A 16900-nucleotide genomic window follows, 5' to 3' on the forward strand; every position below is an offset into this window, starting at 1 on the left:
CCTGGGTTCTCATCCCAGCGGCGTCTCTATCTGTGTGACCTCAGTCTGTCACTTCTCTTTTCTGTGCTTTTCCTTACTCTAGAAGGAAAGAACTGGACTGGACTAATCTCGAAGGCCTTCCGTGGCTCTGAAAGTCTATAAATATACGACCCGAAAACTTCAGTTACATAAGGGATCTGCAGCTATCAGAGACATGGCTCCCTTACTGTGATGTGACATCTGGGCTTATTGGACTCTGCTTCGATTCTCCCAAGTTCTTGAAGTTGGTAAAGAGCACAGGAGAGGAGCAAGCATCCCTCTAGCTGTTCCCACAGATGATGTCGTCGCTGTATGGTGCTGGGTGAACGATGTGACATCATCCTGCGCCTTCACTGCTCCAAACACCCAACCTTGTCCCAGATGGGGCCATGGCTCTGGCCACGGAGGGAGAAGAGGGGAAACCGTACAGTTGAGCCCAGCGCTTGATGCCACTAAGAAATGAAACGGTCAACTGGTTGGCATGTGAGAAATGCTTATTAACCATCATGATCTCACCAAATGTGAATATCTGCCATATCTTAGCCAGTCTTCATTTCTAGAGAACACAGGTACACAAAACACTCACACACGTGCCCACACACTACACACACACACTTTCTTACAAAATTCCTTTCCTCAGAATAGTCTAGATATGCCAGCCATGTTACAGCACAGTTAAAAGTGAGGAACATTTATTTTGTTTTATTTTATTTTATTTTATTTTATTTTATTTTATTTTATTTTATTATTTTATTTTATTTTATATGTAATTTATTGTCAAATTGGTTTCCATACAACAATCAGTGCTCATCCCAACAGATACCCTCCTCAATGCCCATCACCCATTTTCCCCTCACCCCACCCCCCCATCAACCCTCAGTTTGTTCTCAGTATTTAAGAGTCTCTTATAGTTTGCCTCCTTCCCTCTCTGTAACTCCCCCCCCCCGCCATTCTCCTCCCCCCTGGTCTTCTGTGGAGTTTCTCAGGATCCACATATGAGTGAAAACATATGGTATCTGTCTTTCTTTCCTGACTTATTTCACTCAGCATAACACTCTCCGGTTCCATCCACATTGCTACAAATGGCCAGATTTCATTCTTTAAAAGTGAGGGACAGTTTAAGTTGAACTAATAGTTCCATGGAGATCCATGCAGGTCCGTTTCATTGACTATCTGGAATGTTCTAGAACATTTGGACAGTAGCCCAAGATGGAGATGTGTCAGCTGTTATTAGCCAGGCTGTAAGCACTGGATAATGACTGTGAATTCTCTCCTGAGCTTAGCAACAGAGGCAAGGCAGGGTGGTTAAGAAAATCAAACAAGCGAGCGCTCTGTGCGCTGTACATCACTGTTATGCCGAGGTGGTGTTCTCAGACACCTGGCCTTGCCCTGCTGTCCTAACCTGTAAACCTTCTGGAGTCTGTGAGGCAGGGTGCCTGGTGTTCCTGCCAACAGCGCCTGCAGTATCGCACCGCGACCTGCAGAGGGCGGAAGACGACCGGACACGAGACCAACGCCTCCAGGGGCACCACCTCTGGGATCAGTTACCAGGGAACTGACTGAGCATCTCGGAGTGGACCAAGTGTCTTCAAAGGCCCCTCCAGGAGTTGGACCTAAAGCCGACTTAGGGCTTCAGAAAGGCAAAATCTCTGCCAAAGAGCCCGGGGCAGTGAGCTTTTGATGCGGGGCTAGTATGGGGAAGGGAAAGGCAAGTCTTCTTTCCTGAGCATCTGCAACTTGCCAGATGCCACATTTCGTGCTTTACCTGCAGGGCTTCCTTGAACCCTCCCAGGGGCCTTAAGAAAGTGTTCACTGAATCTCTGAAGGAGAAGCCCTACCCGCAACTCCACAGAGGACTTTCCAGTCGGGGGTGTTTACTGCTGGGGAAACACCACAGGCGGTGCCCTCGGCGAGCCTGCTGTAGACCGGGAGTCGTTGAGCCTGACTTCGCGGACTCGGGCTCAGCAGGCTGGCAGAGGCTGCCGAAGGCCCCTGGATGCTATCTCTTCCCCCGGAGGCGGTGTTGGGTTGTAACGCTGGCGTGGCCAAGCTGCTGAACTGTTGTCCAAAGGCAGCTGAGGAACGTGGCCCTACTCCAGAGCTGGGGTGGCTGGAGGGTCAGGATGGAGACGACAGGCTGCATGGAGATCACAGGAGGAACCCCAGGCAAAGGCTGGGAACAGAAAGGGGCCTAGCCTATCGGTTTAGGACTGGGAACATCCCTGAGCCTTGGCTGTTTTTATCTCTAGCCGAGGGGGAGCCTGGAAACCATTTGCTGCCTATTTTAGGTCCTGGGATAAGGCTATTTGGAACATGTAGCTTCCTGGACCTGCTGAAGCTTGACATCACCCTGCGGCCCCTGGGCCCGGAGGCCTGCCCTTTCGTTTTGTCTCTATCCTGAATTAGAAGAGTACGCGTTCCCAAGGCAGGAGACAGATCTTGTGACAATCTTGTCACCTGCAACACAGCAGCCCATGGATGGAAGGGGAAATATGAGGCTTTGCCCTTGAACTGGCCCAGCCCTGGTCTTGCACCATCCCCCAGATCAACTCAGCGCTCTGGAGTGTGGGTACCATCAAGGTCAAGCTCTTTGTTTCAGACCTGAGAAACCTAAGCCCAGAGAGGGTAATTGACTTGTTTGGGGTCCCACAGCCCTTCAGCATGAGACACGGGCTTATGACAAGAGTGCCAGATTCCTGGTCCAGACTCTCTAAATCAGACCTCTGCTCATCAAGTGGGCCTTCTCTTATGCAAATGGGTCAGATTTCTGGGGGGGGTCAGATAGAAATCCAGTTATGCTGGTTGGGAAGAAGATATGGAAGGCTTGGGGCCCAAGACAAACACTGTGGCAAGGGGGGCAGGATCCTAAAATGGGATTCTTTCTTAAGCCCCACGGATTGGAATAAAACAGTAAGTGGAAAACATCCCCCTCATTCCAGAGTGAGATGCTCACTCACCTACCCAAGACTTGTATTGGGGGTGGCTGGAAACGGAGTCATTTAGCTCATCCCCTACCTCCAGGAAACAAACGGTTGAAATGGAATTTGAGAGATTGGAGAGAGAGGATTTCTCTGAAGATAGCAAGCTGTACATCCTCCCTGCCAAAGAGGAGAGAGAGGGGTGGGGTGGGAGGGGGAGAGAGAGAGTATGTGTGTATTATAGGGGGAAGGTCTCCCCAACCAGGCCATTGGAGGGGGAGTTTCCAGTGGACCACTCAAGGACCCAAACCGTGACCGTTGCTTGAGAAGCTGTGGTTGGATGAGCCAGAAGCAGCAGGAAGGGAGTGTGAGCGAGTCACGCATTCTCCAGTGTCCAGGCAAGGGTACCAGTGTGACCACAGGGGAAGTCGAAGGTTACTCTGCATCTTGTTTACACTTGGCTTTTCCATCTTTTAAATTTTTTTTTTTACATTTAATTTTTGAGAGAGAGAGAGAACAAGAAAGAGTGAGAGAGAAGGAGAGAGAGAGCCCGAGTAGGGGTGGGGCAGAGAAAGAGAGAGACACACAGAATCGGAAGCAGGTTCCAGGCTCTGAGCTGTCAGCACAGAGCCTGATGCGGGGTTCAAACTCACGGACTGTGAGATCATGACCTGAGCTGAAGTGGGACGCTTAACCGACTGAGCCACCCAATAGTTTCTCAACTTTTATTTTTTATTTTTTTTATTTTTTAATAATTTGAAATCCTTTTTTATTATTTATATTTTAATAAGAAATTGATTGTCAAATTGGTTTCCATACAACAACCAGTGCTCATCCCAACAGATGCCCTCCTCAATGCCCATCACCCACTTTCCCCTCCCTCTCACCCCCCATCAACCCTCAGTTTAGTCTCAGTTTTGAAGAGTCTTATGGTTTGCCTCCCTCCCTCTCTGTAACTTTTTTTTTTCCTTTCCCTCCCCCATGGGCTTCTGTTAAGTTTCTCAGGATCCACATAAGAGTGGAAACCTATGGTATCTTTCTCTGTATGACTTATTTCACTTAGCATAACACTGTACAGTTCCATCCATATTGCTACAAAAGGCCATATTTCATTCTTTCTCATTGCCACGTAGTACTCCATTGTGTATATATATAAACCACAATTTTGTATCCAGTCATCAGTTGATGGGCATTTAGGTTCTTTCCATAATTTGGCTATTGTTGAGAGTGCTGCTATAAACATTGGGGTACAAGTGCCCCTATGCATCAGCACTCCTGTATCCCTGGGGTAAATTCCTAGCAGTGCTATTGCTGGGTCATAGGGTAGATCTTTTTTTAATGTTTTGAGGAAGCTCCACACTGTTTCCAGAGAGGCTGCAGCAGTTTGTGTTCCCAACATTGCAAGAGGGGTCTCGTTTCTACACATCCTCGCCAGCATCTATGGTCTCCTGATTTGTTCATTTTAGCCACTCTGACTGGCATGAGGTTATCTCAGTGTGGTTTTGATTTGTATTTCCCTGGTGAGGAGTGATGTTGAGCATCTGTAATGTGCCTGTTGGCCACATGGATGTCTTCTTTAGAGAAGTGTCTATTCATGCCTTCTGCCCATTTCTTCATTGGGTTATTTGTTTTCTTGGGTGTGGAGTTTGGTGAGTTCTTTATAGATTTTGGATACTAGCCCTTTGTCTGATACGTCGTTTGCAAATATCTTTTCCCATTCTGTCAGTTGCCTTTTTGTTTTGTTGATTGTTTCCTTTGCAGTGCAGAAGCTTTTTATCTTCATGAGGTCCCAATAGTTCATTTTAGCTTTTAATTCCCTTGCCTTTGGGGATGTGTCAAGTAAGAAATTGCTGCGGCTGAGGTCAGAGAGGTTTTTTCCTGCTTTCACTTCTAGGGTTTTGATGGTTTCCTGTCTCACATTCAGGTCCTTTATGCATTTTGAGTTTATTTTTGTGAATGGTGTAAGAAAGTCGTCTAGTTTCATTCTTCTGCATGTTGCTGTCTAGTTCTCCCAGCACCATTTGTTAAAGAGACTGTCTTTTTTTCCATTAGATATTCTTTCCTGCTTTGTCAAAGATTAGTTGGCCATACTTTTGTGGGTCCAATTCTGGAGTCTCTCTTCTATTCCATTGGTCTATGTGTCTGTTTTTGTGCCAATACCATACTGTCTTGAGGATTAGAACTTTGTGGTAGAGGCTAAAGTCTGGGATTGTGGTGCCTTCTGCTTTGGTCTTCTTCAATATTACTTTGGCTATTTGGGGTCTTTTGTGGTTCCATAGAAATTTTAGGATTGCTTGTTCCAGCTTCGAAAAGAATGCTGGTGCAATTTTGATTGGGATTGCATTGAATGTGTAGATTGTGTTGGGTAGTATTGACAGTTTAACAATATTCTTCCAATCCATGAGCACGGAATGTTTTTCCATTTCTTTATATCTTCTTTAATTTCTTCACAAGCTTTCTATAGTTTTCAGCATACAGATCTTTTATATCTTTGGTTAGGTTTATGCCTAGGTATTTTATGCTTCTTGGTGCAACTGTGAATGATCAGTTTCTTTATGTGTCTTTCTGTTGCTTCATCATTAGTGTAGAAGAATGCAACTGATTTCTGTACATTAATTTTGTATCCTGCGACTTTGCTGAATTCATGTATCAGTTCTAGCATTCTTTTGGTGGAGTCTTTTGGGTTTTCCAGTTTTTCATCTGTTAAATGTTAGCTATTCTAGTGGTGGATGGATATGATTTTACAACACACTCATGCACAAGTACTGTGCATTGCATCTGGATATACACATAGAAAATATACAAACATGAATGGGAAGGATGGACACCGACCTCAGGACACTGACTACCTCCAGGCTGAGAGGAAAGCCTGAGGGTAGAAGATACAACAGAAGGCTTTGCGATACTCACAACATTAATTTTTAAACACGGCAAAGAAACATTTTTAGAACTGGGTGGGAAGTGTATGTGTGTCTTTGATTTTTCTCCATGTCACTTCGGTTTGATTTATACTATAATTAATTTTTTTCATTTAAGGAAAAAAGCTCTTAAAAGAAAAACGACACCCTTCATACAGAAGCAAACAAAGTCACAGTGTATCTGGTTATAAAATACACCACTTGAAACTTGGCTAATAGATCAGACATTCCCCTCCTGGGTATAACTGTGTGAATATATAGAAATGTTTTAAGAAACTGTAGTACAGAATAAATAATAGGACTGGAAGCAAATATTAAAGGTGGACATCTTCATAATACATGTATATATTGCAAGGAGGGTAATTCCTCATGCTTGGTGATACCTCTCGAGTGTCCATTTAGAAAAAGACTGGGAGATCATGACCTGAGCCGAAGTCGGGTGCTTAACCGACTGAGCCACCCAGCCGCTCAGGTAATTGTGACATTTTTAACCTGCCCACTGTCTTTAGCAAAGGAAACATTTATTTACTATTCATACGCTGTCAGCACACAGAGAAGAACCTTGAATGCATCCACTGGGATCTTTGTCTCCCACCACGCCGTCATCACTGAGTGCCGCCGTTTCCCCTGCTTGGAACAGTCATGGCAGTGTTAGTCCTGAAGAGTCCGATATTTATCTGCACTCATGTTTAGCTTTGGTTTTCTCATCCCAGCTTTCATAACCCACTCCTTCCTTCTGCGTTCACTTTCCTTCTTTCAGAAACACATCCTTTAGCAGTTTTTTCAGACATTATAAATGGTCAACTCAGTCTTTTGTAAAAATGTCTTTATTTTTTCCTTCCTTCTCAAATAATGCTTTCGCTGGGCACTGCATTGCAGGTGGCAGTGGTGTCTCCCAATCTTGGACCATGTTTTTTTGATGTCAACCTAAGGGTCATTCCTTGGCAGGTAAAATACCTGTGTCACTAACTGCTTTTCTTCTTCTTTTTTTTTTTTTATTAGCTTTTTTGAATAATTCCTTTTTAAATTTTTTTTTATTTTTTAAAATTTACATCTAAATTAGGTATCATATTGTGCAACAATGATTTCAGGAGTAGATTCCTTAGTGCCCCTTACCCATTTAGCCCACCCCCCTCCCACATCCCCTCCAGCAACCCTCAGTTTGTTCTCCATATTTATGAGTCTATTCTGTTTTGTCCCCTCCCTGTTTTATATTATTTTTGTTTCCCTTCCCTTATGTTCATCTGTTTTGTGTCTTAAAGTCCTCATATGAGTGAAGTCATATGATTTTTTTGTCTTTCTCTAATTTCACTTAGCGTAATACCCTCCAGTTCCATTCATGTAGTTGCAAATGGCAAGATTTCCTTCTTTTTGATTGCCAAGTAATACTCCATTGTACATATATACCACATTTTCTTTATCCATTCATCCATCTAGGGACATTTGGGCTCTTTCCATACTTTGGCTATTGTTAATAGTACTGCTCTAAACATGGGGGTGCATGTGTCCCTCTGAAACAGCACACCTGTATCCCTTAGATAAATCCCTAGTAGTTCAAGTGCTGGGTTCTAGGGTAGTTCTATTTTTAGTTCTTTGAGGAGCCTCCATACTGTTTTCCAGAGTGGCTGCACCAGTTTGCATTCCCACCAACAGTGCAAAAGAGATCCTCTTTCTCTGAATCCTTGCCAACATCTGTTGTTGCCTGAGTTGTTAATGTTAGCCATTCTGACAGGTGTGAGGTGGTATCTCATTGTGATTTTGATTTGTGTTTCCCTGATGATTAGTGATGTGGAGTATGTTTTCATGTGTCGGTTGGCCATCTGGATGTCTTCTTTGGAGTAGTGTCTATTCATGTCTTTTGCCCATTTCTTCACTGGATTATTTGTTTTTTGGGTGTTGAGTTTGATAAATTCTTTATAGATTATGGATACTAACCCTTTATCTGATATGTCATTTGCAAGTATCTTCTCCCATTCTGTCAGTTGCCTTTTAGTTTTGCTGATTGTTTCCTTTGTTGTGCAGAAGGTTTTTATTTTGATGAGGTCCCTAGCTCATTTTTGCTTTTGTTTCCCTTGCCTCCGGAGATGTGTTGAGTAAGAAGTTGCTGCGGCCCGGATCAAAGAGGTTTTTGCCTGCTTTCTCCTCGAGGATTGTGATGGCTTCCTGTCTTACTGAGGTCTTTCATCCATTTTGAGTTTGTCTTTGTGTATGGTGTATGGTCCAGGTTCATTCTTCTGCATGTCGCTGTCCAGTTTTCCCAGCACCACTTGCTGAAGAGACTGTCTTGATTCCTTTGGATATTCTTTCCTGCTTTGTCAAAGATTAGTTGGCCATACATTTGTGGGTCTGTGTCTGGGTCTCTATTCTGTTCCATTGATCTGAGTGTCTGTTCTTGTGCCAGTACCATATTGTCTTCATGATTACAGCTTTGTAGTATAGCTTGAAGTCCGGGATTGTGATGCCTCCTGCTTTGGTTTTCTTTTTCAAGATTGCTTTGGCTATTCGGGGTCTTTTCTGGTTCCATACAAATTTTAGGATTGCTTGTTCTATCTCTGTGAAAAATTCTGGTGTTATTTTAATAGTGATTGCATTGAATATGTAGATTGCTTTGAGTAGTGTTGACATTTTAACTCTATTTGTTCTTCCTATCCAAGAGCATGGAATCTTTTTCCATTTTTTGTGTCTTCTTCAATTTCTTTCATAAGCTTTCTATAGTTTTCAGTGTATAGATTTTTCACCTCTTTGGTTAGATTTATTCCTAGGTATTTTATGCTTTTTGGTGCAATTGTAAATGGGATCGATTCCTTGATTTCTATTTCTGTTGCTTCATTGTTGGTGTATAGGAATGCAACTGATTTCTGTGCATTGATTTTATATCCTGCAACTTTGCTGAATTCATGAATCAGTTCTAACAGTTTTTTTTGGTGGAATCTTTTGGGTTTTCCATGTAGAGTATCATGTCATCTGTGAAGAGTGGAAATTTGATCTCCTCCTGGCCGATATGGATGCATTTTATTTCTTTGTGTTGTCTGATTGCAGAGGCTAAGACTTCCAATACTGTGTTGAATAACAGTGGCGAGAGTGGACATCCCTGTCTTGTTCCTGACCTCAGGGAGAAAGCTCTCACTTTTTCCCCATCAAGGATGATATTAGCGTTGGGTTGTTCATATATGGCTTTTTGATCTCGAGGTATGCTCCTTCTATCCCTAGTTTCTTGAGGGTTTTTATTAAGAAAGGATGCTGTATTTTGTCAAATGCTTTCTGTGCATCTATTGAGAGGATCATATAGTTCTTGTCCTTTCTTTTATTGATGTGATGAATCACATTGATTGTTTTGTGGATATTGAACTAGCCCTGCATCCCAGGTATGAATCCCGCTTGGTCATGGTGAATAATTTTTTTAAAGTATTGTTGGATCCGGTTGGCTAATACCTTGCTGAGGATTTTTGCATCCATGTTCACCAGGGAAATTGGTCTATAGTTCTCCTTTTTAGTGGGGTCTCTGTCTGGTTTGGGAATCAAGGTAATGCTGGCTTCATAGAAAGGGTTTGGAAGTTTTCCTTCCATTTCTATTTTTTGGAACAGTTTCAAGAGAATAGGTATTAACTCTTCTTAAATGTTTCGTAGAATTTCCCTGGAAAGCCATCAGGCCCTGCACTCTTATTTTTTGGTAGATTTTTGATTACTAATTCTATTTCCTTACTGGTTATGGATCTGTTCAAATATTCTATTTCTTCCTGTTTCAGTTTTGGTAGTGTATATGTTTCTAGGAATTTGTCCATTTCTTCCAGATTGCCCATTTTATTGGCATAAAATTTCTCATAATATTCTCTTATTGTTGTTTTTATTTCTGTTGTGTTGGTTGTGATCTCTCCTCTTTCATTCTTGATTTTATTTATTTGGGTCCTTTCCTTTTTCTTCTTGATCAAACTGGCTATGGTTTATCAATTTTGTTAATTCTTTCAAGGAACCAGTTTCTTGTTTCATTGATCTGTTCTACTGTTTTTTGGGGGGGGGGCGGGGCTTTGATAGCATTAATTTCTTCTCTAATCTTTATTATTTCCTGTCTTCTGCTGGTTTTGGGTTTTATTTGCTGTTCTTTTTCCAGCTCCTTAAGGCATAAGGTTAGGTTGTGCATCTGAGATCTTTCTTCCTTCTTTAGGAAGGCCTGGATTGCTATATACTTTCCTCTTATGACCACCTTTGCTGCCTCCCAGAGGTTTTGGGTTGTGGTGTTATCATTTTCTTTGACTTCCATATACTTTTTAATTTCCTCTTTAACTGCTTGGTTAGCCCATTCATTCCTTAGTAGGATGTTCTTCAGTCTCATCTGATATACTCATCTCAATACTTTATACCGCTGGATAAAGTATTTGTTACCTTTCCAAATTTTTTCTTGTGGTTGATTTCGAGTGTCATAGCATTGTGGTCTGAAAATATGCACGATATGATCTCGATCTTTTTGTACTTACTTAGGGCTGATTTGTGTCCCAGTATATGGTATATTCTGGAGAACATTCCATGTGCACTAGAGAAGAATGTATATTCTGCTGCTTTAGGATGAAATGTTCTGAATATATCTGTTAAGTGCATCTGGTCCAGTGTGTCATTCAAAGCCATTGTTTCCTTGTTGATTTTTTGATCAGATGATCTATCCATTGTTGTGAGTGGGGTGCTGAAGTCTCCTACCATTATGGTATTACTATTGATGAGTTTCTTTATGTTTGTGATTAATTGGTTTATGTATTTGGTTGCTTCTGCCTTTGGACCATAAATGTTTACAACTGTTAGGTCTTCTTGGTGGATAGACCCCTTGATTATGATATAATGCCCTTCTGCATCTCTCGATACAGTCTTTATTTTAAAGTCTAGATTGTCTGATATGAGTATGGCTACTCTGGCTTTCTTTTGTTGGCCATTAGCATGATAGATGGTTCTCCATCCCCTTACTTTCAATCTGAAGGTGTCTTTAGGTCTAAGTGGGTCTCTTGTAAATAGCATATAGATGGCTTTTGTTTTCTTATCCATTTTGTTACCCTGTGTCTTTTGATTGGAGCATTGAGTCCATTGACATTTAGAGTACTGAAAGATATGAATTTATTGCCATTATGATGCTTGTAGAGTTGGAATTTCTGGTGGTGTTCTCTGGTCCTTTTTGATCTTTTGTTGCTTTGGTATATATATACATATATACCATATATATATATATATGTATATGTATGCTTTGGTATATATATATATACACACCATATATATATATATATATATATGTATATATATATATTTTTGTTGTTGTTTATCTGGGAAACTTTTTATCTCTCCTTCTATTTTGAATGACAGCCTTGCTGGATAAAGAATTCTTGTCTGCATATTTTTCTGATTCTAGCTGCTTTTCTTCTGTTAAGATATTTTATTTTAGGGTGTTCCATTATCTAGGTAGGGAGAAAATTTTATTTATTTTTTATAAATATATATTTATTTTGGGGGTGGGGAACAGAGAGAGGGAGAGAGAGAATCCCAAGCAGGCTCTGATGTCAGCACAGAGTCTGATGCAGGACTCGAACTCACAAACCATGAGATAATGACCTGAGCCAAAGTTGGACGCTTAACCCACTGAGCCACCCAGGTGTCCTGGTATGGAGAAACTTTTAATTTATTATGCTAGGGATTTAGTTTCTTCATTCCCATGTCGACATCAAAGGATGTTGGTGGGGGTCTACTCTACATAGTCACTCAGAGTCCAAGGATAACATAGGCCCCCCCCCGCTCTGGTAGTTGCACCAACTGAGTTAGGAATCTCTTTTTGGAGCTCTTGCTCTCGACATTCTGACTTTGAGTTCCCTTTTCTTTTCCAGAACTTGGGGATTTCCCCTTCTCTCTTTTGAGCTCAGCTGGGTGCTAAATGATTTTACATTTTCTACATTTATATCCATTTGAAGCAGCAGAAGAACATTCCTTTAATTAAAACTTCACGTTGCCAGAAGTTGAATGTTTTAAGAGGTTATATTCTAAAACATTTTAGATCCCAACTTTCCTATTTATTTTGTGTACGAATTTACATCTCAGAGCCAACTGCCAGAGCGCTCAGATTCCAAGCATCCAAAAATTAGCATATCCTATTTCTGCACATTCTGGGTTTTCTTAGGCTGTCAGTTTCCATCATCAGTCAGCTACTCCTCTGGATATCTGCAAATATTTCTGGGGTCCATTACCACAGCAATTCATTTTATTAAACAATAGCCACCCATAGAGGTCATGGGACATCCTTCCAGCAAAAATTTAACAGTGTTTACCTATGAGGTATGTGCTATGCCCTGGAAGGAAAATAAAGATGAGGAAGCCTCAGATACAGCCCCAAGTAGCACACAGTCTGGTAGGAGAGACAGGACATGTATGTAAATAACCTTTATATAGGTGGACCATGATAATGGCTGAATAAACTCAGGAGCAGCAGAATGCTTTGAGGATTCAGAGGGGACACACTCATTTATAGATGGAGAAACCAGAGAAGGCTTCATGGAAGTGTGTTTGTACTGGTGCTCAAGGATGGTGTGTTAGCTTTCCATTGTTAGCCTAACAAATTATCACAAGTTTAGTGCATGGACACAACACCTTGTAAGGTACAGCATGGGGCTATAGTGAACAATACTGCATAGCCTGTTTGAAAGCTGCTAAGAGAGTTACTGTCCTGAAGTTCTGTAGGTCAGAAGTGTGAGTACAGTGAGGCTCCTCTGGGTCCCTTGCTTAGTTTCACAAGGTCAAAATCAAGGTGTTGGGAGGGCTGCGTTCCGTTCTGGAGCCCCTGGGGATGAATCTCACTCAGGTTGCTTAGTTCCTTGTGGCAACAGGACCGAGGTCCCACATCCCTGCCAGCTGTCATCTGGGGGCCTGTCTTTGCTCCTAGAGGCCACCACATTCCCCCCTGTGTTTTATATGTCACCCTCTTCAGCAGTGGGAGGTGAGTCCCTCTCAGGCTTTTAATTTCTCCTTCTGCTACATCTCTTCTGACCCCAGCTGGAGAAAGTTCTCTGCTCTTAAGGGCTCCCGTGATCATATCTCCACCTGGAGAGTCTAGGCAACTCTCCCTGTTTTCAGGTCTGTAACCTACATTGCACCTGCAGAGTCCCCTTTGCCATGCAAGGTAACTAACATGTTTACAGGATCCTGGAATTAGGCCGTGGGCATCTTTGGAGCACCATCACCTGGTGCCTACCCCTGATGGTTAGAATTTACACATGCTGGGCCACGTCAGAGGGTTCCTCGTGCAGAGGGAATGGAGAGGACAAACCGTGGAGGCAGGAGACCACGTGCAAGGAGAGTGAGAACAGCTGGCTTTTCTAGAGTATAAAATGGCCAGCTTCCTCCAAATGATGAGATACGTGGGCAAGCTCTTGGGTAGAGTCAGACCTTCTGAACGAGAGTAAGGCAGCCACAGACCCCCGAGGGCCTGGAGAGTGACGTGCCATTGCATCAGCACTGCGGGTGAAATTGCTGTGGTAGCGCTTCTACGCTTCCTGCGCAGACTTCCTTCCTCGCGATTTAACCGTGTAAAAGCTGGGCGCCTTCAGTAAGTAACTTTTACATATTATTACATATCCGTTGCACAAAGTAGTGGCGAATCAGAAGAACGTAATAATCACCCATCACCCGAAACTCTCAGAACTGTTGCTATGTGAGATGCTAATGCTAATGCTTTGTGAGATGCCTTTAAAAGTTAGTAATGCATGCACTCAGCTTTCCATGTCTATTAATATTCTCCCTCGATGTTATTTTTAATGGCTATGTGGTTTTCTATTGTATGGGTGGCACCACAGTTTGTTTACTGCGTTCCCCGATGTTGACATTTGGCTCCCTCCCAAGTTGCTTTACTATCGTAAACAACTCTGAGATGAACACGACAAGAGTTGTTTTTACCGGGCATGTTGACCAGGATGTCAGCAGACCCTCGGTGGGACTGCAGAGGGGGGGCCTGGGTGTGGTCCCAGCTGTAGGGTGCGTGGCCCCTCACCCAGTTTCTTCACCCAGGCCTCTCGGCTGTGCCCAGGTGTGTGGTTTGTTGTTAACTTGATCCAGCTGCACCCGAGGGTTCTGCCTGGGACCCTGGAGCTGTGGCAGGAGGAGGGGCGTGGAGCAGGGGCTGAGGGCTACGGAGGGCAGTGGGAGCTCAGGTGCGGGGGGAACCTGACGCAGGTGTGGGGGGCTGGGCAGGCCCTGAGTCCTGGTGAGAGGGGGCCTCTAGGGAGACCCAGCCGAGCTTCCCAGGAGGTCTCTTGGAAGTTGTTTCCCTTGGAAGGAAAGGGAAGAAAACAGCAAAGGCATGTTGCTTTAACAGGCTGTAGGGAGGATGAACAAACCGTGGCTGCAGGCTGTAACTAGGACAGTGACAATATTTGTGCTTCCTTGGCTGCTTCCAACTCCTGCTACCCTGTTTTCTCCTCCCCTGCCTCCAGCTGCCTGAGCAAAATGGAAGGTCTGAGTGGGAGACCGCACAGGGATCTTTCTGGGGCCATGGAAACATTCTGTCTGTTAAATGGGGTGTGCGTTTTGCATCTATTAAAACTCACGGAATGGTGCACTTAAGGGCTATGTATTTCACTGCATATAAATGATCCTCAATATTTAACAAAAAAATTAAGGGTTCTACGTTTGCAAACCAGCAGGATCTTGCGATTTTTGTGCAAGGGAACAAATGGTTTAAGGCGGAGTACAAACAGGAAGGAAGGCCCAGGAGGGGCTGACCTCCTCGGTATCCAAGTGAGGGGATCCCTGGTGAGAGGCTCAGTGTAGTGGGCTCTGACCCTCAGCCCTCATCTGCACGAAGGAGACAAAGCCCGCCTTGCAGGGGGGTGCTGTGGTGCAGGTTTAAGATCCTGTATAAGACAGCCGAGCACCGGGTCTGACGAAGGACAGGGAGTGAACATGTGGGAACCATTCCTAAAACTTTGCCAGGGATATCAGGCTGCCGCTGTGCTCTGTGATTCCCTATGCAGGATGGGGAAGAGTCAAGGGGCCCCCTGGGAAGAGGGGAAAGAAGCTAGGCCTGGGGATGCTTCTAAGTATTTCTGAGTGCCAGGAAAACCCCCATCCAGGACTGCTACCCTGTGCCTTGGCAGGGTGGGCACTAGGGGAAGGGGCGAGTGGGGAAAGACTCTAAGGGGGCGAGGCAGGGCCCCAAGGACTTGGCAGTTCTGACCAAAGGAGGTAGCACGGGGTGCAAAGCCAGCAAAAAGGAAGGGCCCCGTAGCCCCGCGGGGCAGTGCTGGTCACATGACTCTTCTTGAGGCCAGCCAACCCCACCCTTTATTCTGCCGCCTGTAAAATAAACCTGGTTACAACAATAAAGTATTAATCTAAAGTAAATTTTGGAGAGATTATAGAAATACACATCTGCTTTAGCTTTAATATTATTCATACTTTAACAGCAAGCTGCACGTGTTAAAGTCTAGTTCCTGAGAACGCACGTATAGGCTACGCTCGTGTTGATATCTGTACCCACTACGTACTATAGGGCTCACCACGCACCCTGTAATAAGTTAAATCAACAACGATGAACCAACCGTAAGTTATTACCAAAGGCTTAGAAGAGCAGCAATTTAAAATCATGACAACAGGGGCGATCCTCTGATTATAGTGAGTCCTTCTAAACCTACTGGGGACCTGCAGTGAGTTTTTTGGACATAGGCCTCATAGAGTCCACAGCATGGCCTTGTACTGCATGGCTGCCCTCTTCCTGAGGAGAACAGTGAGTTGGGGTCCACTGTAAAACTGAGTAAATTTTATTAAAATTTTTTTAAAAATTTATTTTTGAGAGAGATACATAGAGCATGAGTCGGGGAGGGGCAGAGAGAGAGGGAGACAGAATCCAATGCAGGCTCCAGGCTGTGAGTGGTCAGCACAGAGCCCAATGTGGGCTGGAACCCACAAACCCGGTGAGATCATGACCTGAGCCGAAGTTGGATGCTGAACCGACTGAGCCACCCAGGTGTCCCTAAAACTTAGTAAGTTAATTTTTTTATTAGAGAGAGAGAGAGAGAGAGAGAGAGAGAAAGCATGAGTGGGGGAGAGGGGCAGAAGGAGACAGAGAATCTCCACACTCAGCACGGAGCCCAACTCAGGGCTCAATCCCACAACCCTTGGGATCATGACCTGAGACAAAATCAAGAGACACTGAACCAACTGAGCCACCCACATGCCCCAAACCTTAGTAAATTTTTAACGTGAGTTTACAAATCCCAAATAATAGTAATTCACTTAATAACTCATTAGATAGGTATTTGCTAAGTAATCTTTTGATGTAAAATGAAATTATATACAAACGAAAGGGAGGGTCGGTGAGTGATTTACCAGAACCCTCCCAGCAATCCATGGGACTAAATATTATACACTGCAAAGCCTTGGCCTTGAGCCATGGACTTGCCTCAGCTGGTTATTGAAAATGCAGCTTCTAGCCCCCCCACCCCCCCCCCCCTTGCAGAGATTATAGGAGTTAAAAGTGGGATCTAGGAATCTGCACTTTAAACAAGCTCTTGAAGGGATGCTAATGTTAAATGGTCCACAAGTAGGAAATGATTGAGAATGCCCCGGAAAAGAGGGGGTCACTCTAGGCCAGGTGCCGTGCACACCTGCTATTCTGAGAATGTCTCCAGCATGCCTGTGTGTTTCTTTATGAGTTTTGGGTGGATCAGGGGTTAGGCTGGTTCCTACAGCCAGAGGCAGGGAAGGCAGTGAGGAAGGGCCCAAACACGGTGGGCTCTCTATTTGGGAAGAATGTTGTGGTTGGTCAGTGAGTGGTGGCAGCCTAGAGAGAACTCAGGGCCTCTCACTGAAGGTGGGGCTGAGGGATGAGAGACTTAGAAGTTGAGGAGAGAGGGGGAGAGGGAGAGCACCATGGAGAAGACTGGAAAGTCATAGGGGAAGTAGCAAAGGAAAAGTAATGCACACAGCACCAATTACCTACATCATTCACAGCTCTGAGCTGGGCACTAGCATACCCTCCTACATGTGGGGAGATGGTGCTGGGCAAGGTTAACCAATTGGCTAAAATGA

The sequence above is a fragment of the Lynx canadensis genome, chromosome A3 (genome assembly GCF_007474595.2).
Source record: "Lynx canadensis isolate LIC74 chromosome A3, mLynCan4.pri.v2, whole genome shotgun sequence".
Classification (NCBI taxonomy): domain Eukaryota; kingdom Metazoa; phylum Chordata; class Mammalia; order Carnivora; family Felidae; genus Lynx; species Lynx canadensis.